This window comes from Aotus nancymaae, unplaced genomic scaffold (assembly GCF_030222135.1).
Source record: "Aotus nancymaae isolate 86718 unplaced genomic scaffold, 86718_ANA_hifiasm-v0.15.2.pri h1tg000008l, whole genome shotgun sequence".
NCBI lineage: Eukaryota > Metazoa > Chordata > Mammalia > Primates > Aotidae > Aotus > Aotus nancymaae.
In genome coordinates this window covers 52,706,927-52,730,813 of record NW_026988419.1, presented here as the reverse complement: position 1 = coordinate 52,730,813, position 23,887 = coordinate 52,706,927, and the positions used below count along the sequence as shown (strand labels likewise).

General features: G+C 40.6%; 1 protein-coding gene across 2 annotated transcripts in view; it reads right to left on the bottom strand.

Annotated features, from left to right (window-relative positions):
• ZNF385B (zinc finger protein 385B) overlaps nt 1–22,163 on the bottom strand; it is a 401,366-nt gene extending 379,203 nt beyond the window's left edge. The window contains exon 1 of one of the 2 annotated variants that reach the window (XM_012471456.2): nt 21,669–22,163. The gene's annotated coding sequence lies outside the window, so the exon portion shown is untranslated. The remainder of the gene's footprint in view (nt 1–21,668) is intronic. The other variant, XM_064373288.1, reaches the window with a different exon arrangement.
• Between the last annotated feature and the right edge of the window lie 1,724 nt (nt 22,164–23,887).

Below are 23,887 nucleotides of genomic sequence, written 5' to 3'. Positions count from 1 at the left end.
ATATAAACCAATAATAATTAAAGTAAGAGCTAAATATCAGTTATTATTGTAAACCAAAAAAAGGGGGGGCATTTGCTGCTCCTTACAAAAGTGTCGTCCTTTTAGCCCTGGTGCTATATACTCTGTCCTAATTGCAAAAACAAGGAATCCTATAAACAGTCTGAATGAGGGAAAATATCTAGAATTGGCCTTCAACCTGAATTCTTTCTGGAGAATTCTTCTGAAGAAGATTGACACCTGAATCCAGACGAGAACTGCTCAGCTGTGGTCAGCTGACAGCCTCTCACCTATCCTTGAAAGCTTATTTGGCATTCATTAAAAACTGGCTGCAAAAGCTGTAGCCAATGAGCCATTCGATGATTCCTGGGTCTTTGCATTCCAATTAACCGCCCACCATACCTAATTTCGAGGACCCTACCAGAGAGAACTGTGAGCAATTGGAGTCTTCCCCACCACTCACACCAACTTGGAGCTCTCTTCCATTAATTTGTATTAGTCAGTGGATCACAAAAGAAATGGTCTTTCTGGGCCAGAAAAGGCATACTAACCTTATTCAAAGTCATTTTTAATTTTACTATTTCATGTCATAATTTTATGATATTTGAAATATGAGGTAAACATTACAATGGACATTTCATGATTACCTGTTTAGTCCAGTTCTTTATCATTTAAATCTTTACCATTCATAGACACTCGAAAATCTCAGTGTTTCAGATGGCCACCTATGTAAGTTAGGGTCCCAATGGGAAGGAAATAGAACATTCAAGTTGGGGCAGTTTGAAGAAGGTTTTATTTTAAAGAATTATTTACAAGCATACAGTCAGAATGTAGAGGAACCACAAGGATACTGCAGGAACCAAGGGCTAAGGAAGGGGTGTGTTATAACCCCTACTCCCAAGGGGAGAAGAAGAGATGGTAGTTACCCAAACCTGGAGAAGAGAAAAGATAGTGGGAGAGGCCACCTTGAGAGGAGCAGAGGCCATCACAGGACACAGTCATGGTGAGGTGCCCTTCCAGGGAGGGATCTGGGGAATAAACACCCTGATCTCAATCTCTTCCCTCTCTCCCATCTCCTGCCAACATTTCTCATTAGCAAAACCCATTTTAAGACAGAGGGCAGAGGAATACAAAGAAGTCAGCTTTCCAGAGCACAGAGTAGACAAGGGTGAGAGTGGATCTGGAAGGACAAATGGAAGATCCCACACAGGCAGAGACGGATCACACACACCTCCATTCTATGATTAGGTCACATGACAGATATATTTGTAAAGCATATGGAATCAAGGCATTCACACAGGGCAGGAACAGATGCGTGATCCCCGGCACAGCCTGCCTTGTCCACCAAAGTCCCGTAAAGGCACATAAGCACTGGCAGTACACAGTGAGGCCTTGCTGAGTAAGAGCCACTCATTTCTTGCTACACTAAGTTGTATATATCCATATTCAAGAAGGCATTGACAAGGACCTCTAAGCACTATGCAAAAGAGCTTGGATTGTCTGTGCAAAATTTAAGCATCAAAGTTCTGTGATAACAGCAATGTCATAAGTATGCCTTTGCTTAGAAATATTTTTTCGGTGACCTTGTGCAGTTGAAATTACAAGAGGAAGTGAATGAAAGCTAGGAGACCATTTAGAAGGCCATTACAATAATCCAGAAGAAAGATAAATTCAGTACCATCATTTGGTGGTTTACATTTTTAAAAATCCCTGGTGCCTAATACTTTGTGATATATAAGGAATGATACAAAATTTGTTCCTTCAATTTTGAAGTTTCTATATTTATTTTCCATTGATTTCTGTTGCTGCCTTACCTCTCATAACCAATCATTCATCAAGTACTACTAAGTCTAACTTTTAATATCTCGAGAACCTGTTCTCTTCTCTCTGCCAGTGTGTTGATAAAGGCCACATTTATCACATAGACTAACATTTCTCAACTATGCACAAACTGTTCTTTGGGATTCCATTAAAAAAAGGAAAGTTTTCTGGTCAAATACTTTTGCAAAGCCCTGGAATAAACAAATTTAAATAGTTTGCTTTTCTGAGCTTTAAGGAATGCTTATATGACTTGGGAATTCCTAGAGATGTTCCCCTTTCATAGAAACCCTACTGACATCTCCAGTGGTCCTCAGAATATAGACTGTAAATTGCTGACATGGACAAATAAGTTTTCCCTGCATTTCCACAAAACTTCTTTCAGTCTGCTGACTTCCTGTGTGTATTGCCTGCAGAAAAGGGATCACATAGCATAAGGCAGAGAAAAAGGTAATCCATTCTTAAAGTTTGGATTTTAACAGTTAAGAGAACAATAATTCATGGGCCATAGATTTGAAAGACTAAGATCAGCAAGAGCAAAGCTTTCTATATTCAAACTAGATAAAAGGAAGAAAAAGGAAAAATAGTTGAGATTAACTGCAGAGTTTTGATACAACAGATTAAGAAGGCCCAGATCCCAACCCATTCACCAGCCCTGCACTGAGCCCTGATGGAGGAAAAGGAATCAGAAACCCCAGGATGGTTTGGCAAGATCTAAGAACAAAGGGAATCTGTGCCTACCCAGCAAGACAGAGCTGTGGGAAGAAAGCAAGACTTTGCAAATAAAATTTCTGAAATGTAATTCATGTCTGTGTTGGGGATTCTCAACCTCAGCACTACGGATATTTTGGTCTGGATAATTCTTTGCTGTGGGATCCTCCTGTGGATTGTAGGATAGTTAGCAGCATCCCTGTCCTCTGCCCTCCAAATGCTTGTAACATACTCTGCATCCCTCGTTGTAACTACTAAAAATGCTTCTAGACATTACCAAATGTCTCCTGGGTGCAAAATCTCTATTGAGAGCCACTCGTTTAGGTCAAGTCCTACAAAGAGTTTCTTCCTAACCTAGTGCAGGTCATGAGTAGCAGAAAGAATCATTTGGGAAGATCCAGAGCAACATACATGGATGATGTCCTAGAACCAGATGAGATTAAAAGCAAAAAACCCCAATGGCAATGGATGCCGGAAAGGATTGATCACTCTCAAGAACAAACTGACACGCTCCCCACAAATACCTCCACATTGCAGCTAAATTAGAGAACCTAGATACTAGAGCATACTGAAAGCCAGCCTGCCTACCTTTAAATCCCAGGAATCACTCAACTTTCTGGGCCTCTGTTTCTTCACATCTGATGGAGATAATGACAGTATATACCACATAGGGTTACAATGGTAATTAAATGAGTTAAATTTGGTGAAGTACCTGCTCTTTATTTAATTACATTTTGAGTAAATGGTGGTTTTTACTATGTATATAAATATCCCTGGGATTAGTTCCAAGTCAGAGAAGGAGAATGTGACCCTGAATTATTAATATAACTAAACTTCTGCCATCAAATCAAATAGGTTCACACTATTCTATGAAACTGAAACTCACAGAAAAATAGAGTTCTTTTTACATAACCAGTTCGTGTTCAGAAATTTTTCCTCATTCACTGGTTTCTTTGCCTGCAGTCTAAAATTCCCTGTCTTTGTCCCTTAATGTATCTTCATACCATCATTGTGGTCATCTTATAAAATCTCAAATCAGATCAGATATGAGTTTCCCATTATACACAGCCATGGTCCCACAGAGATGTCTCAAGAACTCAGGGTATATGTGGAAGGCATGTCATGAGAGTCTCTGGTGTGCTCCTCCATGATTAACTCTTTCATAGATTGAGTTTCCGAGTAAGATTTTATTTGAAAAATTACATGTGTTCCTACAAAATGTCACTGGCCCACAGAGACCCCACCAGAGGGCAGTCGAGGCCACCATGAGCAGCCCTCACCCCTCCCTCCAGCTGTTCAACACAGCCCCTGTGATCCAGATGAAGAGTCACTGGTAGAGTCCATGTGCTGTCAGCCTCATAGTTTTGCACATGCTATTTCATCTGCTTAAAATATCTTTTTCTATTTCCTGCAGATAAGAAGTCATGGGAATCATGCTTGGATTTGCATTTTAATAGGAAACTGATGGACTAAAGGCCTCTCCAGACTTTGGTGTGGAGGGAGCCTCCCTCAGGTGCTATGGGATTCTTTGCCAAAGCTAGGGATATACTGCTTCCCTAGGTGTCACCCCCCCACCACCCCAAAGTTCTGCCACAGCATTGAGGGTGCTCCAAAGATGCAGACTATTGCCTCTACTAACCTTAGAAAAGCAATCTCTCTCTTCCATTCTTTCATATCTTCCTGCTTACTTTTCCAAAGGTCTCTGCTGCTCCTACCTCCCAGGATAATATCCCCTCAAGGGGCCTCGAGGACACCAAAGCCATTTTTCTTTTAGAATGGACAATTTCTCCTTCCTCTCTGCAACACAACTCTCCCCTGATGCAAAGGGAGCACAGGGGAACTGACTACCTATTTGGAAAGGGAAAAGAAGTGAACATCTAGAGTAAAAAACACAACCAATCACCCTTCCATCTGCATATGTATCTCAGTGAATTGCAACTTCTTTCTTCGTACTTTCTCTGAATAAGTTTAGATTCATTTTGTAAACAGAAAAATAGAATGCTTTTTAAGTCCAATCAAGACACACATCTATATTGAAGCATTACTATGTGAGGTAAATATTAACTGAGTTATATATTATCCATATACCTGTGGCATAGGTATACACAAAAGCAGTACCTTGCACAGTAACTGCCTCTCTCTTTTCCAAACCTTCAATGCAGTTAAATCAGTGATGGAAAATGCTATTTCCTCAGGAGGGTCACCATTCATTGTCTTCATTTGTGCATTGGTATCTATGCCCTTTCAGTTCAATGTCACAACCCATCAGATCACCTCCTCCTCTGTCCCATTTGGCAGCCAGTGTCAGGACTGCTGCTGTTTTTCCATCTGTCAAACTCAATCTAACTTCAACATAGAGGCAGGGCCTAGAGAGTGGACTGAGTAAAGAACAATGAAGTCAGGTTGGTTTCACCCTGAATTTCAAAAACTTTGAGGGGAAAAGGAATTCTAATAACATGGAAAATTTCCTTTGCAGGAGTCCTCCTGGAACTGGGCTTTCAGCCCTGGGAGATAGCAACCCTATTCAGTGGACAGCTTTTGCACTGTCTGCCCAGCTACAAGAATTCCTTCCTCTTAACCCCAAGAAAGAAGGGAGCGAAGTAGCAGCCATTTTGAACAATTCTGTACAATGAGCCCAAACTCCTTGTGAGAGCAGATTGGTCCAGAGATGATATGCGATCTGAGTTGGCCAATTAGATAGAACAGAAAATGCCTGCATAACCTCCTTGAAAATGGACATCAATTGAAACTGCCTCCTCCATTTGCTTGTTTGGATAAAGTATTTAACCTCTCTTGACTATTTCTTCATCTGTAAAAAGAAGAGTTTGGAATAAATAATTTTTACATTTCCTTTCTGCTCTTGCAGTATGGTTTTCACAATAAAAGTGGGTTCTAGAGTCAATGAAGCCTGGGTTCACAATCATAGCCTGTCAGTTACTATAGTCTTATGACTTAAAAAGATTTATCAGCTTTCTAAGCATCAGTTTCAAGATGGGGACTATGATAGTGTCTGCCTCGTTAAGAGATATAAAACATGTTCCGGGCTTAAAACACTACCACACACAGTCAAGCACCCCATTGTCTCTTGTTGCCATCACTGGTGTTATTTCTATTTCAGCAAGATTTAAAATTAAAGAAAAAGAAGAAAAGAAAAGGAAACCAAGGCAAAAACATAATTGTTCAGCAAAAAAAAAAAAAAAAAAATGATCTGAATAAAAAAATCAAACCACTTGATTCATCGATACTGCTAAAAGTTCAGGAGAGAGAGTATATAATCAATATGACTCTCCAGGCATGTAAAAATGTGCAGGATGTTTAATTGTGGCCTTATAAAAGAAGGTAACACTATTCATATCAAGCTCTATCACTCTCAGAACTTAAAAATCCAATAACAAAGGGTCCTCCAAATACAAATAGCATTGGGTAAAATCATAACTCTCTCATGAGTGATAATATCTATAAACTACTAAACTTGAAGAACGATGTTCAAGACTTACTTATCCCATTGTCTTTCTTTGTAACCTTGTCTTGGTGACATGTACAGTATCCATATACCAGGGATATTATTTTCTTACATATGTCAGGAGCATAATGATTACCCAAACAACATATAAGACTGATGCTTCAATCTAATTGATTATCTCAATCCAGAAACTACTCTAAATAGCCCTAAAGGTAGAAATGCTTTAAGATAATCAGAAGAACAAACTAGATGTCCATCATAGAATATTTTCTCCATATAAATACATATTCTGCCAGGAAATTATTGCCGCAGATTTACTCAAATATCCAGCCTTTTCCCAGTTCTATTATTTAGTGAGTCATATGATCTGATTGGGTACAATACAATAAATTGAAGAAAGGTGAGGGGATATAAGACAGGTAAGAGAAAAAATTAAAGAACCAGTGATGTACAATGTGGTATAATATAATGCCAGTCTAAAAAGATGAAAAATCTCGACAGTAGATGGGCTGTGGTTAGTGGAGGCAGTTTGACCCAGGGTACTCAGCCAGTACAGAAATGTCATTCTGCCTGTAAATCTGAGAGCAAGTACCACCAAAATTGATGGGGACAAGGATCAAGGATAAAGTCATCATCCAAAGGGCATGTCACACTTTCCTCTCATACAAAAGAAATATATGGATCACATATATCATATTATTCAAAACTCATTTGTGAAGATTTGCAGCCCTTGTTCCATTTTCTGGGCTTGTATGTGCAATGCAACATGTGCACACATGATCCTTTCAGATGGTCACAGTAGGAAACTGGCAAGTTTCCTATTTGGGAGATCCTAGAGACCTCCTAAGGAATTCAAGAACTAAATCATCCATTATCCCATATTTACAACTTGATATATTAGATGGTCTAGAATCCAAAGTATGTTTTAGGTGGTCCAGGGTAGGACAAAATGGGTCACTATTGTCCATCTCATTTAATTATCTGGACATTATTAAAAGTTGTCACATCATGTGGCTAGCAGGACCTTTTTCAAAGCCATCTTGTTTTTTTGCAAGATGATGAAAGATAAAGGGGAAGTTTCAGAGATTCTCTTAGACTACAGTCTCTTCACTGGCATGCTTACACACGGTAGTGACTGAGCGCGTACTTCTGGTTGGCTATGGAAAGTCATCTCCTTGGAGGAGCTGATGACTTTTGCTATCAAAATAGTAATTACAGCATTTTTATGTCCCAAATTTGGTGCTATTCAGTTATTTTTACATTTACATTTCAGACCTATAGTCTTATAAAACATCTATAATGGCTATTTTCAGAATTTGAAACCATGAACCAATAGAATGTGGTTCAACAGTATCAGGATCTAAAGTCATTTTAGACACACAGGTACAAGATTTAATTTAAATTGTTCTAATAACTCAGATGTTTAATCAGGTATGTTACTGGCTTGTTCTGTTACGTTTGCATATTTTCAAATGGAAAGTTGCCGACACAAGGTGGCAAGAAACAAAAGCTTTTACCAAATTCAAGGAGTTGAAGAAAATGTGAATGAATAAATGCGGTGAAAACACTCTTAAAACGTTTAACAAACTACTTAGTTAATAGTGTTTACTGGAGAACACTAATATATTCTTCCCCTAAAACTGACAAATTGGGTGCCACTGCGTCTTGTCTGCTAAGGACCCCATTCTTATATTCTTCATCAAACTGCTGTGCTAGGTGCCTGCCCTCTGACCGGACTATAACTGATAACCTTCTACACAAAATTACTTTTGAGCGGTCCCCATACTATACCCTGCAGGGTAGCACAATAATCTTGATATCTCTTCTTCCAAAGCCCCAGATTCTACCAGCTTATTCTCAAGACACCTAATTATTGAATTATAAAAAAAAAAAAAAGAGAGGTCAATTTTCCAAGTTTGTACTTAACAAATTTTTTTCTTAAAATTTACCTATTCCTACTTGTTTCACACATGTCAAAAGTGAGGTCCACTAAAGATAAATTCCCTGCCCAATCTCACCACAATAATTAAGAGTGGAAACAGGACCAGAAACCATGTATTTAATTCCCAATTTTGTATGGCTGTCTCCACTCCACCTTGGAGAAAGTTTTTCCCTAAGTTCCTTGCAGACACTTTTGGTTTAGTAGTAGCAGATAGTGGCAATGCCATTGGACCAAAGCAACAATGAACCAGAGGAGAGGGAGAGAAGCCATGGGAGCTGCAGGGCAGCACAGATGGACATTGTGGAAGGGACTGGAATAAAGAAGTGTGTGGTGTTAGTATCAGGTTACCCCCTCTCTGCCCCCTCAGAGGAGACTCAGGAAAGAATAAGTGAAATATTTATTGCACATATCAATGTGCTCCACAGATGCTGTTGTTTGTTTAAATCCACTTTAAACAGAGTATCTTTTTAAAAGTCTACTTCAACAAAGAAGCCTATAACTAGAATAACTGCTTGCCATATGATACATAGCTTGGATAGAGGGCCCATGGTGGCACACAGCTCTAGAAAGAAGCCCTAGAGGAGTCTAGCATGCCAAGAGGTGAGGTCTGGAGCAAGGAGGAGGTGCTGCACATGAGAGGAGCCAGCCTGGATGAAGACTGATTTGCTGTAAAAAAAAACGGTCATGGGTACCAAGCAAAGAATGAATTATGGAGCTGTGTGGAGAGAAATGGGCTCAGGGCAGATTTATTATGCTCCATTTTCACTCTGCTAGCAGGCTGCACAGTCTCAGAGGTATAGGTTTACTCAGGATTGAAATTTTACATCCAGGGACGTTATCTCTAATAATCTAATTTGGTGAGATGAGAAAATCATATCTTGTAAACCAATCATCCCTTTCCAAAAGCCCATATAAAAGTTTACAGGCTGTTGAGGTGTCTAGCCATAGCACAAGCTTCTATTATAGGTGATACAGAGACAATGGACTTAAAGATGAAATTATTTTAATAAGAATGCTACTACTCGGTATGTGCAGTTTGTTCTTTACAACCTGAACTTCATACATTTTTATAAGGTGTCTATTTATTGTCAGGCTCAGGAGCTGTTGTGCCACCACTGCTCAGTCAAAGCCTTTTCAAATGAAAGAATTTTGATTTGGGAAAGATACATTATGTGATATTAAGAGATACGACCCCACGTCCATTTCTAGCATCTCCTCAGTAACATTTGTGTCTTCTATGCAAATGTTAAAATAAATATAGTCTCAACCACTGTGAATGGGCTGCTCTTTTGGCCACTGAACATGTGGGAGCAGAATGCCTCAGCAGGAAGGAACCTTGACAGTCCTCTACTAAGTCTGCAATGTGAAGAAATGATGTTCAAGAGCACAACAAAACCCGTGCCAAGGAAACTTCTTCAGGACTTGGGTGCTGGTCTCTTTCAGGTGTTACAGAAAAGAGAAAGAAAAAAAAAAGAGAGGGGACTATTTCCAAATAATAGCAACTATCATTTCTAAGGGCTTCTCATGTTTCTGGCACAGGAAAAACACTTCATATACATTATCTCATTGAGTCCTTGCAATCCTATGAGATATATATTATGCCCATTATGAGAAGAATCCTCAGCTTAAATATGTTTATAATTTGCCTAAGGCCATATGGAAGGGACTCAATCTGGAGGGGTCCAATCACAAAGAATGTAGTCTTATCCCGATGCCATCTTCCAAACAGGATTCTAAGCCCAACACTTCTTCCCTTGTCAGCATCATTCTGGCTTTGTGGTTATTCAGGAGAATACTATGCAGAGGAAAAGGACAAAGGGACTTCAGAAAACCTTTGAAGGGAAACGAGATTATGGATTACAGAATTTAAGACTGAATGAGCCCCAAAATCATCGTGAATGAAACAATAAGGTGGTCACAGGACTAGTTCCAGGTCACACAGATAGTTAGAAGTGGAGAAGGATTTCCTCCTCATCCTTCACTAGTGACACCAAAGGTAACACATCTATTTGGGGAGATGAAGGAGTTGCATAATAACTGGTTTTCCCTTCTCTAATTTTGGGGATTTATTTTTGGCATCATTCTTTCCCTCCACCCCTGAAATAGAATGGATAAGTAATTAGGATGTGATTAGTATCAGGAAGGTGGGGTCCAGAAGAGAAAGAATATTCCAGTATTTTTTCTTTTAGTTTCAAATGTTGAAGATAAAAGTAATCATGGGTATTTCTTTTGAGGGAGGGGTGTGATGAGAGGAGCAGTCAAATATTGAGTCAATGAACATTAGCATTTACTATTTGTTAGACACTTGTATAGTCATTAACCTGATAAATAAGTCAAGGGGTCTGCTCTCAAGTAGCTTACAGTCTAGTGAGAAAAATCAGCATAAACATATTATTACAATGTAATATTGCAAGCACCATACGAGCAACACAGAAAAAGTGATATGGAAACATGAAAAGATTACCAAGGAGTTTAGCTCAGCTGTGATGGGTATGCAGCACAACCTGTAAGAAGTCACCAAGCTTGACCCTTGGGTGAAGGGCAGCAAACAATTGCAGAATTCTGGCTAAGAAGGAACACATTGGAATCTGTGCTTTTTGCTATTAAATGAGATAATGTTGTGGCATATAGTAGGTGTTCAATAAGTGCAGTGTGCTCAAAAGCTGGAAAAATAATAAAAAGCTGGGGGAAAGAAATGAAGTAATTGTTCTATCATCTTTTAAGGAGTTCAGGAACACCTCTCACACTTCATTTCTTTTTACATAACTCCTTCCCCTATAGTCATTCCTCAAATTATTTTATCAATAATGCCAAGAATGAGACAGATTATAGCAATCAGCTCAATTGGGCTTCCACTCAATGCAGGAATTCCTTCTATGCTATGTCTGGTGGCTGATCCTCTCATCCATTGCATAATTTCAGCTAGAAGGAACATGAAACTTCAAGGCAGCTATACCATTACTGGACAGCATGAATCATTAGAAAGTTCTTTCTTATATTGAGTTGAAACCTGCATCCCACCCGCTAAATCTGGTTGTGCTTGCTGGAACTTCAGAAAATGAATCTATTTCCTTGTCCACATGTCATCCCTTGAAGTGTTTGCAGGCAACTACCATGTCTGTTCAAAGCCCTCTTATTCAGAACCAGATAGGGAGGCACATGCTTTGTCTATCCTTTTGCTAAAGGGGGTTAAGAAACAGCAGCCAGGGAGGTGGGGGAGACTCACACAGATTCTGCTTTGTGTCTTCCATCATGCTAGGCTGCTTAGTGTGGCTTCAACCAGTGCTGAAATCATAATCGTAATGCACACTTTCTTGTGGTTATAATAAGGCTTGAGAGAGAAGAAAAAATGGGCTAGACCGAGAGATTCTTAGTGTGGTATGACCTTTCCAATTAAACACAAGCCCTGTGGATTATTAAAAATCCGTCCCATAGAGGGCTCCTCAAATTACCACCAGAATTAGCCTTATGCATCAGTTCAGATGTTGCCTTTTGCATTTTTTTCTTAATGTTAGAAGATAAACTTGCCATGTGACCAGCAATTTGCCTCTTGAGAAGATCTGTAAAGTCTGACATCTCCTATTTGCAAAGTCCCCTGTCCCCTCTCACATTTAATTTTATTGGTTTTATCATTTTCTGAGTAGGTCAACCTCTTTGCCAATCACCCCCTTCACTAATATCTTCCATCACCATTGAGCCCTTCCTTACAGTTAAAGAAAGAAATTGAGGCCAGACACAGTGGCTCAAACCTGAAATCCCAATACTTCGGGAGGACAAAGCAGGAGGATTGCTTGAGGCCAGAAGCTCAAGACCAGTCTGTAAAACACAGCAAGACATCACCTACAAAATACTTTTTAAATTAGCTGGCCATAGTGGTACACACCTGTAGTCCTAGCTACTTTGTAGGCTGAGGTGGGAGGGTCACTTGAGTCCAGGAGTTGGAGGCCACAGTGAAATAGGAGTGCAATACTGCACTCCAGTCTGGGTGACAGAGCAAGTCCCTGTCTTTTAAAAAATAAAAAGAAAAGGAAGTTGACATCTATGAGGGCTGAATCAGACTGAACGTAGGGTTCAATCATAACATGGCCCTACAACAAGAAAATGCTAAACTGTCACTTTATGCCACCTTCCTCTCAATCACTCTCTGAGGTTTTATAGATAACAAAGCATTCTTTCACAGGACGGAATTCTATTGCTGGATTTCAAAATAATCAATGATCAGAGTTAGAGCTACTCATGACAAAGTGCTTCAAAATGTTTAATGTCATTTTGTTCATTACATATAGCAACATAAAAAAATTCTATAGTTTACAACTGTAAATGGATCTATAGAAGTACACACAGAAGACTAAGAAGAATTGTTATGCATATACAGTTAACAGTTTTTCTTGCTATAATTCTTGATAATTTCTTAATAATTCAGAAATGTGATTTCAAGAATCAAATTTTCCTAAAGATCAGACTACCTTTGACCCATGCCAGCTAAGAGTACATTATACTATTCATTTTCCAATGCAATATAAAAGAAAGAAAACAGATCTGAGAACCTGTGAAATTCTCGACAAATTTAAACCTTGCTTATGTAAGCTATGCACAGTGAGGCAAGAAAGACTTCAAGGATTTGCAAGGGCTGGAAGAGGACATCTCTGCCAGGACAACAGCAGTTAGAATGTGCACCATCACATCTGTACATTTGGCACAGTCATCTCAGTCTCCACTTGGCAGCTATGGAGAAGGCAAGGCAGGAAGGGACCATAGAGAAAGGAGCCTATTTCTCACCATAAAACCACAAGGACAGGAGAAATGGCTTTTCCCAGGATGCAGAGAAGGCAAAAGCAGCCTGTAGACATTCAATAGTCATAGTGATCTCAATACTATCCATCTGGTCACTGCCACCAGTGTGGTTACAGAAAAACTGTGAGTCACAGAGGCAAAGGTGAAACTCTACGCAGTCATAATTATCATATTGGGAGCCAAAAATGCCGGCTTTAGGACCTCACCTCCTATCACCTCTTTTAGATTTTGTAGGGTTTGGGCCCTGGAATCCATATACCATAAGTGAGTTCACACGGATACTGTGGCAGGTGTCCAGTGGTTCACACTGGCATGGAAAACCATGGTGGACTAAAATCTGTAGATAAAGGCCAGTGAATACCCAACGAGAGAGCACAGACTTGTTCTCTAGAATTCACACATGACAGGCTCCATGTGGGTGATTTCTCAAAGCAACTTAAGGTAGGAGTGTTCTGTGGTACTGAGCATAGGGAATTGAGCTTGGCATAGTTTGCTGGACTTTTACTAAGAACCACTGGTAATTTTCATATACATCCCCAGTTGACAACTAGTGCTAATCTCCAAGTGTGGTCTGTCAATCACCTGGGATACTCAAAAATTACTTAGATTACTGAGTCCTACCTCAGACCTGGTAAGTCAGAGATTTCAAGGGTTAATTCCATGACTGTATCTTTAGCCAATTCCCAGGTCTTCTTTCACATGCTAAAGTCCAATAATGACTGCATTAGAGATGGCTTTAGAACCAGCTTGATGAACACAAGCATGGGAAAAAGACGACTATGCAAAAGAGGAACAAGGCTAAGATCTCAACCTTCCTCATTCTGAGTCTTGAAAATTTTATTCCTATGAAAGTGAGTTTGACTCTTAAGAACCACACATATAGTAATGAGGTACATATGGACTTCAGCTCTTTGGTAATCCTGCACACAGTTTGACAATGATATCTTTCTCTTACAAATTATTTTTCTTTCTATATTCCAATTTAGAAAATCAAATTTGGATGTGAAAACAAATGCCTATGAACCCAGGAGAGGTGACTATCCAACGATTAATACCATTCTAGTACCTGAAAAAAAGACCATCCTATAAATGAGTCCTAGTTATATAGACCTTGTTTACATAAGCTGGCTTCTCTACCTGGATCACTCCCTCACTTGGGTCATTTCCAGACATTCCAGGTTCATACAGGTATACCAAGTTCAGAAAGCATATTCATGTAGAAGCTATGTGTCAAGCTACTTGGTCCTCCAAAACTCCCAGAACCCAAGTCTACCTGTGTTTCGCATGGTTATAAATATTCAAAAGTCCTCGTAATGCTTAGACTTCCACACCACTATACTCTCCTTCATTTCATTGTTCTTTTAAACAAGGAAAGTCAGATGAGAAAACAAAATATATAACTGAAAAATACCTAGTAAGTTTCAAACTGAAGGTTTAAAAGTCAGAGTAGCAGAAGTTAGCTTGGCAAAGAAATCAGTGTACCTATAGGTATTTAATATTAATAATTATAGAATGTACAATTATGGCTACATATATGAGTGTGGTAGGTGCCAAGAACTTTGTGAAGTATGCTATGTGCATTATCTAATTTTATCTGACGAAAATCCCAAGAAAGTTTCTTTCAGACTTGGTAAACTAAAGCACAGAGAGGTTAAGTAACTTAGTCAAAATCACAAAGCTAATAAATGGAAGAACTGAAATTTGCATACACAAAGTATGACGCCAGAGCCAAACTCAACATTTAGGCTTTGCTATTTCCCATCTTCAATAGTGCATCACATGCAGGAAATGAGATGTGTTTTATCAACATCATTTCCAGATGTCTAAGAATATGTGCAATGGCTAACTTATTTAAAAACAGAAAATTCCATGTGTATAAAATTGAAATGTCTGAAGTATGTGTATTTGTAGGCAAACAATGGCATTTTTGTGCTTGTATTTAAGCGTTAGATTTTTCATACCATGCAAGGCAAAACTTCTCCCTCCCTCAGCCTGTGAGAAAAAGTGTTTTCACCTCCAAAGTAACAAATCTAAGGAAATCACAGGGTCCACACAATTTCTCTGTGAAGTTTAAATGCTACTGTTAATGCCAGAAGTTTTCTACCCTTACTTGTAATGTTTAATTTCCCTAGGCTCAAGTTTTAAATATTCTAAATTCTCGGGGTCCCATTTTTCTAATTTATCAGTGAGGATTTTGTACAAAGATCTCTTTTAACTCTAAACATACACTGACACTGATTTAATGATTGTCTTTGAATGAATGGTAGTCATTTCCATATCCTTACCTATTATTAGGTCTCCATTTAAAAAATAAAGGCAAAAACTGTAATTACTTTTGCACCAACCTATTTCACAGGAATAGGAATCTGTTAAGCCTAAGAGGAATTTGAAACTGAACCCTGGCTTGAAATCATTATAAGCTAACCGCTAGGCATCCAGGCCTCTAGACGATGAAAACCTTATTTACTACACCAACTGTCAGATGAACCTCTTTAACTAACACACATCAAAAATCACAGCTCTCTGTAGAATTTTACACAGTTTTAACACTGGTATACTGAAGCAAAAATTTAGAGGAATTCACTCATTATCTCTTACAATGGGCCTTAGTGTAGCTCAAAGTACTTTTTAAAATTTCATCATGTCTTCTTAATTGTGTTATAAAAAAGTACACATCGCATCACAGTATGGAAAATAAACAGTAGGCTGTTAGTGAAGATTTAACAGAAAATATTCTCCTTGATCCTAAAGTAAATAATACAGAAATGAAACTTTTTATTCCAAGAGAAAACAATGAAAAACAGTACTCAGCTACAGTTCTTTCACATGTGAAGGATATCAGCATAACAATCCCTGATAATCATGATTGAGTAGCTCTGCCGGGCCCACTGGAATCACAGAGCACCTCTGTTATTTATTTTCAGATGTGTACAGAAAAAAACAGAAAAGGAGAATATGGGCCTTGGGTTAATATTGTTTATGTCCATTTATCTAATCTTCGTTTTGCTGATATAATGATAACATAATAACATAATGGCTATTTCAGAATCTCAGCCAAAAACAAAAGAAAAAGTTGATTAGCTTTAGCCTGCATAGCACAGGATATCTCTCTGTGTGTGCCTTTCTTCTTTATTTTTAAATTCCATTTCCCATTATAAACTCAGAAATGTAAATGCTTTGTACATTCATATTTATTTCCAAAATCAAATGCTCTCTTAGGTCCATGAATGTCAATCTTTATTTGTTGATGATAGAACTGTCTTTATTAAAAGACTAAGTCATTTTTCTTAAAGTAGGTATGAAAGCCTGGTCATCTTTTGTATCAGTTTATATGTATTTTCATCCATCTCTGCTATTTATGAGATCATAGAGTTGATGTGGCACCAAATAGATCAAAAAAGGGCGACTGTTTTGTGTTAGTATATATGCTTTCTTCCGTATTTTTTTCACTGACTTCTGAAAAATATGCTCATAAATTTCTTTTCAGACTGATCACATGGTGCTGAATATCCTGAAACTGACCAGGGGTCAAAAAAAGTGTTAACTTGGCAAAGGCAAGATAACCCTTAACCAATTAGTGAGTGTAAGCTTTAATAGTATCATTATAGTGATAAACAGCTACTACCATTTCTTGAACAACCACAGTGTGCACAGTATCTACTGCTGGCTCCAAAGACATTATCTTACAACCAAGTCAGCCCATTTCACAGATGAAGAAATTGAGGGCCAAAGAAGTTAAGTAATGCCCGTACCCGCAAGCTATCAAAGTTGGTGGTGAGTGGCTAAGCCATGATTTGACAAAATGCTGTGTTCCTAAATACCACACTACACTGTCTTTACAGACCAGGTACTGTAGTTCTCCATCCTGTCTGGAAAGGGGGAGATTTTTTAAAATACTAACATATGAAAGCATTCCCTAGAGATGGCTAAGAGCATCACTGTTTTTCTAAAGCTCCCAAAGTGATTACAGTGTGAATCCCAGGGTGAGAACAACTGGATTCAAAGATACCAAGGAATATTCATTTTCTTAAGAAATAGGAATATTTCTTCAATTAGAGCTAGAATAACAACTAAAGTTCAAGTTGTTTATCTAGAACAGGAACACCAGACGGGGGCATACATCAGCACCAGTATTATCAGAAGATTTTTGTTTCCTTCCCTCAACCTGCTCCTTCTGCCCCACGTGCAGATCCCACATGGTATTTTAGTGCTAAAGTAGACCCAGGAAGTAACCCACGCCCTTCATCTACAAGTGATACAGGAGCCCAGAAAAGAAACAGCTGTGCCCAACATCTCACCCTAGCAATAAAGAGAGCTTGAGTCTCCTGTGCCCTATTTCAGTGCTCCTTTCGCTTAAAAATTTTGGAAGCAGTAGGAAAACAGGTGGGGCATAGAGTCAGCCAAGGCACCTGAAGGGAATTTTAAGAAACCAAGAAAGCAAAGACAAAAAAAAAAAAAAAAAAAAAAGTCAAACCAGAGTGGGAAAGGAGAACAGCCGCAATCTCACAATCTGCGATCTGCATATGACAGGGAAATGAGAAGGAATATTTAACAAACAATGTTAACTGGCCAGAGAAAAAGTAGTCAGGAGAACTAGCAACTGCAATCATTATCAGTAAAATGAGGTAAAAGTACCAGGGAATAAACAAACCTTCCACTCAGTTTCAGAAAGCATATCCAAGCCCGCCATACTTTCAGAATAGAAAATAATATTGAAACAGAAACAAACTGTAGGAAAATCTCCAGGCAGAGAGGCAGGGGCTGCTAGAAAACCCCAAATCCGTTATGCATCATCTACTGCCTTGCTTCTCAAAACATGGTTCAAGGATCACCTATTTCAAAATTACCTGGGAGCTTGTGAGAAAGGCATAATCTTGGGCTTCATCCTAGACCTGTTCGACCAGAATCTGCCTTTTAATAAGATTTTTGTAATGATTTATATGCACACTAAAGTTTAAGAAGCACTGGTTCTACTATAAGAACCCTGTTGAGGTGTTAATAAAATAGTTATTACATAAATTAGGACTACAGAACTGCGTAGAATTCAATCCAACTAGTTAAATTTTTTGTTGATGTCCTATGATATGGCAAGCCCTGAGCTGGGCATTTCAGGAAACGAAGGTCCCATGTTAAGCAAGGTTGGTGCAGTGCCCTTAGGGGAGAATACAGAAAGCACATATATATTAGGAAGACTCTGACTTGTCGTCCACAGGGAAGAGGTTAGCAAAATATAACAGGGTTTGCTGGAGCAAAAGCTGGAGTGCAGAGGGAGATCAGGAAACATGTAGCAATTGCGCTGACTCTCTGACAAGAGTAAATGATTGTAGGGAAGTAAGAAGGCCCCTTCCTAGCAGAGCGAACAGCATAAGCAATGACACAGAGCTAAGACAACCTGCTGTGTTAAGGAAATACTACCTTCAGCCTAGAGAAGTCTCAAATTGCATCAAGGAGACTTGGGACTCTATGATGATGTCTCAAGACTAGTAAGAGTAGGGAGGGGAAGTTAGTAGGATCTCTGGGACTCCATTCCAACCACTTAAGATTATATTTTAATAGAGTTCAACATTGAAAAATAATATTTTAAATGTATCATGGAGCCAATACACATGGTGCTTTTAAAATTATCACCTAGTGCTGTGCTGGTCATGTAGTAGGCACTCAAATATTCACTGGAGAAATTAATAAATTAATGACTGGATCTATCAACCAATGAGATCAAAGTAAAAAATGCAGAGGTACTTTGGGGCTGGACTGCAGAAGTTCTTCACTGTTTGAGGAGAGCTTAATATGTCACTTGGTAGGACACTAAGGAAAAGTTTACTAGCCAGTGATTCAGCTTGGTTCTCTTTGGGAAGCTTATTCTGCAAAACCAAGTGTGAAATAAATTGGGAGAGAATGGAGATGGGAAACGAGTCAGGAAGCCATTGTGGTAGTCTCTAGAAAGAGATAAGAAGACTGAAAAAAACAGCCATCATGGGAATAGAAAGATGAAGAAGCAAGCATCATAAAACATCATGGAGATGAACTCTGTTGGACTTGTTTGTGAACTTTATGTGAAAGGCAAAGATACTGGGAGGGTCATCGGTGACTAAGAGAAATACTAAAATTGACACAAAGTCATCCTTGTTCACTTAGGAGAAAGATGTTAATTAGAGCTTAGTTAGACCTGGTAGAGTTGAGGCACCTGAGAGCAATATAAAGTTATCTCCTAGGTGGTTCGAAATGTAAATGTAAAATTTAGGAAGGAGAGTAGAGCTAGGATGTCACTTCAGGAAGAAATAATCCAGCACTAATAAAAAGAAACAACTGAATAAAAAGTAACATACAAAAAGGAGACAACCTATAATCTATAAAGCAACAGAGATCAAGAGAAATCCCCAGAATTTTTTAAAAAACAAGAAAGAAAAAAGGTAAAAAGACCATATTGAGACACAGTGGGGACAGAGACAGGAATTGGGGGTTGGGGGTGGCAAAACAGAGATAGTGAAATGGTGTGGAGGGGTTATAATAAAAACCAGAGGCACATGAAAAGCAATGGGAAACTGGGACAGACACACACTCCCTGTTCTTTAGGTCTTTGAAGACATATAGGATAGGGTATTATGGGAACAGCAGAAAGAAATTTTGCTCTTTATTTCTGTGAACAAAGACTCACTCCTGTAAGAAGTTAGCTAATTGCTCATTTTTTTTAAATATAAATTCTTGCTGTTAAAAATCAAGCCATGATATCTTCAAATTCAGCTGGGAGAAAAAGTCTAGGGGCAGAGGAGGCAGGGTGGCCAGTCCAAAGACTTAAGATCCTTGTCTTTTTCATGGTGCCCAACTCCACATGGCATTAATCTGTATAGACATTTCACCTTTCAGAATTGTTTTGAAAGGTATTTTTTTTCTTTGAGTCAGGTCACTTGCCTGAGAAAAAGAATGCTGAGAGCACCTGATATGCTTTGACTGATCCTCATTTAATAGCTACACTTTTTAAAGTTATTCTCCAGCTGTTGACAGGTCTCACTAATTGGCCACATTTGGGTGACAAGTACTAATGACAGTTCCTTCTGTGGTTCGACTGTAGAGGAGACACCTCCATTGGTTTCCTGTCTACTTCCGTTGAAAAAAAATACATTAAATTTATTGTTTTGTTTTCTTTTTGCTCTGTGAATCTGTATATTGTTAAAATGCTGTAAGACATCAACATGATTTTTTTTCAATATAGATGATACTTAGCGGTTATTAAACTTCTATAAAGAGATAATTACTTATGTAATGTAAGATAATATACTGCAAACAAAGCACATATTATGCTGCAAAACATTAAAATCACCAGAATGATTCCAGAATGGACAGTAATTTTTCCTTTGTTAGGAGAATTCACCTTCCCCAAAGCATTTTACTACAAATGCGTCCAAGAGAGGTCAAGGAGATCTACAAGAATAGCTATTTGATTTGTGGTTTTCATCCCAAGCTTCCTCAAATCACTTTTGGAAATAGGTAAGAGTGTAAATTATAATGCCACAAATATTTAATTTATGGGAATATAGAATCTGAAAAACAACCAACACTTTGATCAAATAAGCATTTTTTTTTTTCATCTTAAAAACCTCAAGTAACAGAACTTTCAATGCTGTATTTTCCATTCTAAAGGCATGTATCTATTACAGGGAAGAGGCAGCACATACTCAATGCACATATGGCATCAAAATAAGATTAAAGGATGCTGGAAACCGGTGAAATTACGCCCTGGAACATTTAAGGGAGTTCTTTCAAGCCAAAGCCTTTAACTTATCTAAGACGTAGCTTATTGACTTTATGAAAAGCCTTCTTTTTAATTAGATAAATGCCTTTCCCACAGTTTCATGAACTGTGTGGAAGCTGCCAGTTTCCATGCTTTAGGCTGGGCCCTATAACACAAATGTTTTGTTCCTTCTATAGGAACATCTTTTTGCTACTACATCTTGACAAAGTTTGCATTCCCCTTGGTTGTGTATACCTCAGCAAAGCAAAAACCAAAAAGAACTGCAAACCTCATCTCTGTATGACAATGAAAGAAGACGTTTCCCAACCCAAGAACTTTTCAGAGCATTCCAAAGCCGCGTTTATCTTGTATTTTTGGGCGTGGGGAGACGGGGGATACTTCTTGGCAATTTATTTCCCCTGAAGAACAGCACTCCCTATCCAGGTTCACCATAAAAACTGTTTGTCCTCCAGAGTCTAGGGAAGCATCGTCCTGCCAGCTCTCCCTTCTCCCCACGGGCCCCCGCACAAAACAGTGGCGAAACAGATGGTCCTCCCCCTCCCCTTCTCCTAGTCCCTTCCGCAGTCCCACAGTGTCCTCCCACCCTGCGCTGACACCTTCACCAGAGATTAGTGGCCGAGGCCGCCCCTCAGGGCTCCCAACAAGTGCAAAGTTTGGGGACTTTCTCTGTGCCCCTCCGCCCCATCTCATCTGGGTTCTGCTGCAGAACTCACCCGCGACCCCAAGCTTCGACTGCTACCCTCCTCCCACACCTCTGTCCCCTAATTAACTACCCGTTTCCAGGTCAGGGAGAGAAAGAAAAACCCCAACTTCCAGCCCAGGTGACGAGGCGCTGCGGCTAACCACAGCGAGGCACTCTCCTCGTCCTCTCCCCTCTCCATCCGTCCTTGGGAATTGGAGCCTACCCTGGGGAACAGCTGAGTCTGGTCCTGTGGCTTCCACGACCTAATCCTAACGCCTGCGGACTCGCAAGAGTTAGGATTAGGTCGTGGAAGCCACAGGCGCCTGGGCGCCCTCTTCTACAAGTGGGACTGCAGGACAAAGTGCAAACTCTATCAGGAGGGGGCCTTCCGGCCGTTACCTCGGGCGGCGCGCCCAGGTGCAGGCTCGCTACGCGGAGGCGGTCGGGGGCCGGGCAAGCAGAGGGCGCCTATTCCGGGGGTGCCGAGCTGGGCTGGGCGCCCGGAGCTTACCTCGGCGCGCGGGCCGCGGACGCGTGGGGCAGTGGCTCCTCCAGCCGGGAAGCTGTTGCTCACCCTCCGGTGGTGGCTGCGGTCCCGCCAGGGCTGCACCCGGGCTTCGCGCAGACGTTCTCCCGCGATCTGCTGCAGCCGGGCGGTGGCAGCGGCGGCGGTGGAGTGGCGCCGGCGACAGTTCGGCCCGGCACGGCCCCGTAACGTCCAACTCTTGCCCGCGCGGGGCTTAGGCGCCCGGCCGCTATCCCCGCCCTGAGCGCCTGCGCGCCCGGCCTCGCCCAGGTGAGGGGCGTGTGCCGGGAGCCCGCGGGGCGCGCCTGGCCCGGCGCCGCCGCCCGCCAGCCCCCTTGGCCTGGCCGAGGACCCCGGGGTTTGGCCGTGCCAACGCCACTCTCGCGCGCCGAAGCTGTGACGGTTTACCAAGCAGAGACTTGCGAGGCACACACACTAGAGGGAATGAGGCGGGACCGTTCGGGGGCTCGTTGACACTGCAGAGCCTCCCGCAGCATCGCTGCCTTAAATCCCGCCTTTCCAGGCGTGCGCGCACTGCGAGCCAGAGGAGGCTCCGTCCCGACCAGGGGTCCCCCCGCGGTCCTCAGCCCCAGGGCTCGCGTCCTGAAGAGATCCTTGGCAATGGCAGGGGCCCCAAAGCCGAGATGCCAAGCCGCGCGGTGGGGCGGATGCTTCCAATATTAGTCAAGCCAGAGTGAAACTCTCTTCTTGCAGATCGTCAGACCAACTATTTGTTTTTCCTCTTTGACCAGCCCTGGGCTCGCAGACCACAGCGAGCAGCATCGGCATATTTAGCGGAGCCGGGAAGGCCCACAGCGCAGAAGGCATCGCAGCCTCGCCACGGATCTGAAAGTCTAGTGGGCGGAGGGGGCTCATTTTCCTCCGGATTTCTTTTCCGTGTTTAAGTTTTCAAAACTAAAACCTGTCATCGGTTACCCTGAGGTAGAGGGCATCTTCTGAAAATTAGTGCAAACATGGCCAAGGTACTTGGTTCTGAAAGGGAAAGCACTTAGAATACTTAAGAAAGGGAAAATAATTTTAAAAGAGCAGTTTTCTGAGATGACTTCTTTGGGGAGAAGTTCAAGAGTCATAAATGACCAGAGAGCTGTATTATATAGCAAAGATTTTTTTTTTTAGCCAGATGATCTTAAAATATTTTTCTTTGGTGCTTCTCTCAGATGATTGACACTCTCTCCGTAAATAATTAATCCTGCAGCTGTTAATGTCTTGGCGTAATCTTCTAGAATAAATATCTTAACGTCCAGCCAAAGCCAATGTCGTTCTCCCAGGGTGGGCTTGAGATGTGACAAACACAAACACACCATCCTAGAGCTTTCTAAAGGAGCAGGTTGTGTTTATAACCCACCTTGGAATGTAGGGTTATTGCAAGCACCAGCACATCTGAGGTACCAGCGTGAGAAAGGACATAAATCTGACTTATAGTTTTTCTATTTTTAGAATCCAAATATCTTCACATCTAGGTCGGCAGTCTCAATACTAAGGACAGAAGCTTATTGGTGTGTTTATTCTTAAAACTGTATCTTATTTGAAGTTGCTACAGAAGGACAGCACCAAAATTCAATCATTTTAACCCAAAAGAACATAAGCTATGATAGTTGCTTAAAATCTTTTTTACAAAATTGTGATCTTAAGGTCTCTTCTCATCAGTAAAGGGTATGTTGAAAACAAGTCTTTCACAAGTCCCTGAAGGTCAGTAAGGCAGAGCTCTGGCAGGCTGCGAAAAGCAGGAAATTCCAGAGGCAAAAAACCTTCCTTGAGAAAAACACCCAGCTTCCAGTGCCCTGCACTTCAGAGTTGGGTACAGTGTGGTGCGTCAGGGTTGCCTCTGAGCTCAGGTAAGTATTGGTGTCTCCAGGAATCTAAGATTCAGAGAAAGGGTGAGGGCCCCTTAAAGTCTCCAGTCAACACCTTGGATTGCACTTGGAGGCAAATGAGTAACCTCTGCAGAGTGGAACACCTGTGAGAAGTGTTCTCCGTGGCTTGCACAATTTAGCAGCATGTGCATTTTTTATGTCCTGTAAACTGCAACTATAACCTTCCCTCCTCCCTGTCTATTTTTAATCACTATAGCTAAGACTTATGCAGAGAATAATTTGAGGGTTGCATTTCCTAACAGCTGAAAGAAGCATAAAATACATGCAGACAGCTCCCAGTTTTTCACCTGTGACATAACTGACTAAGAA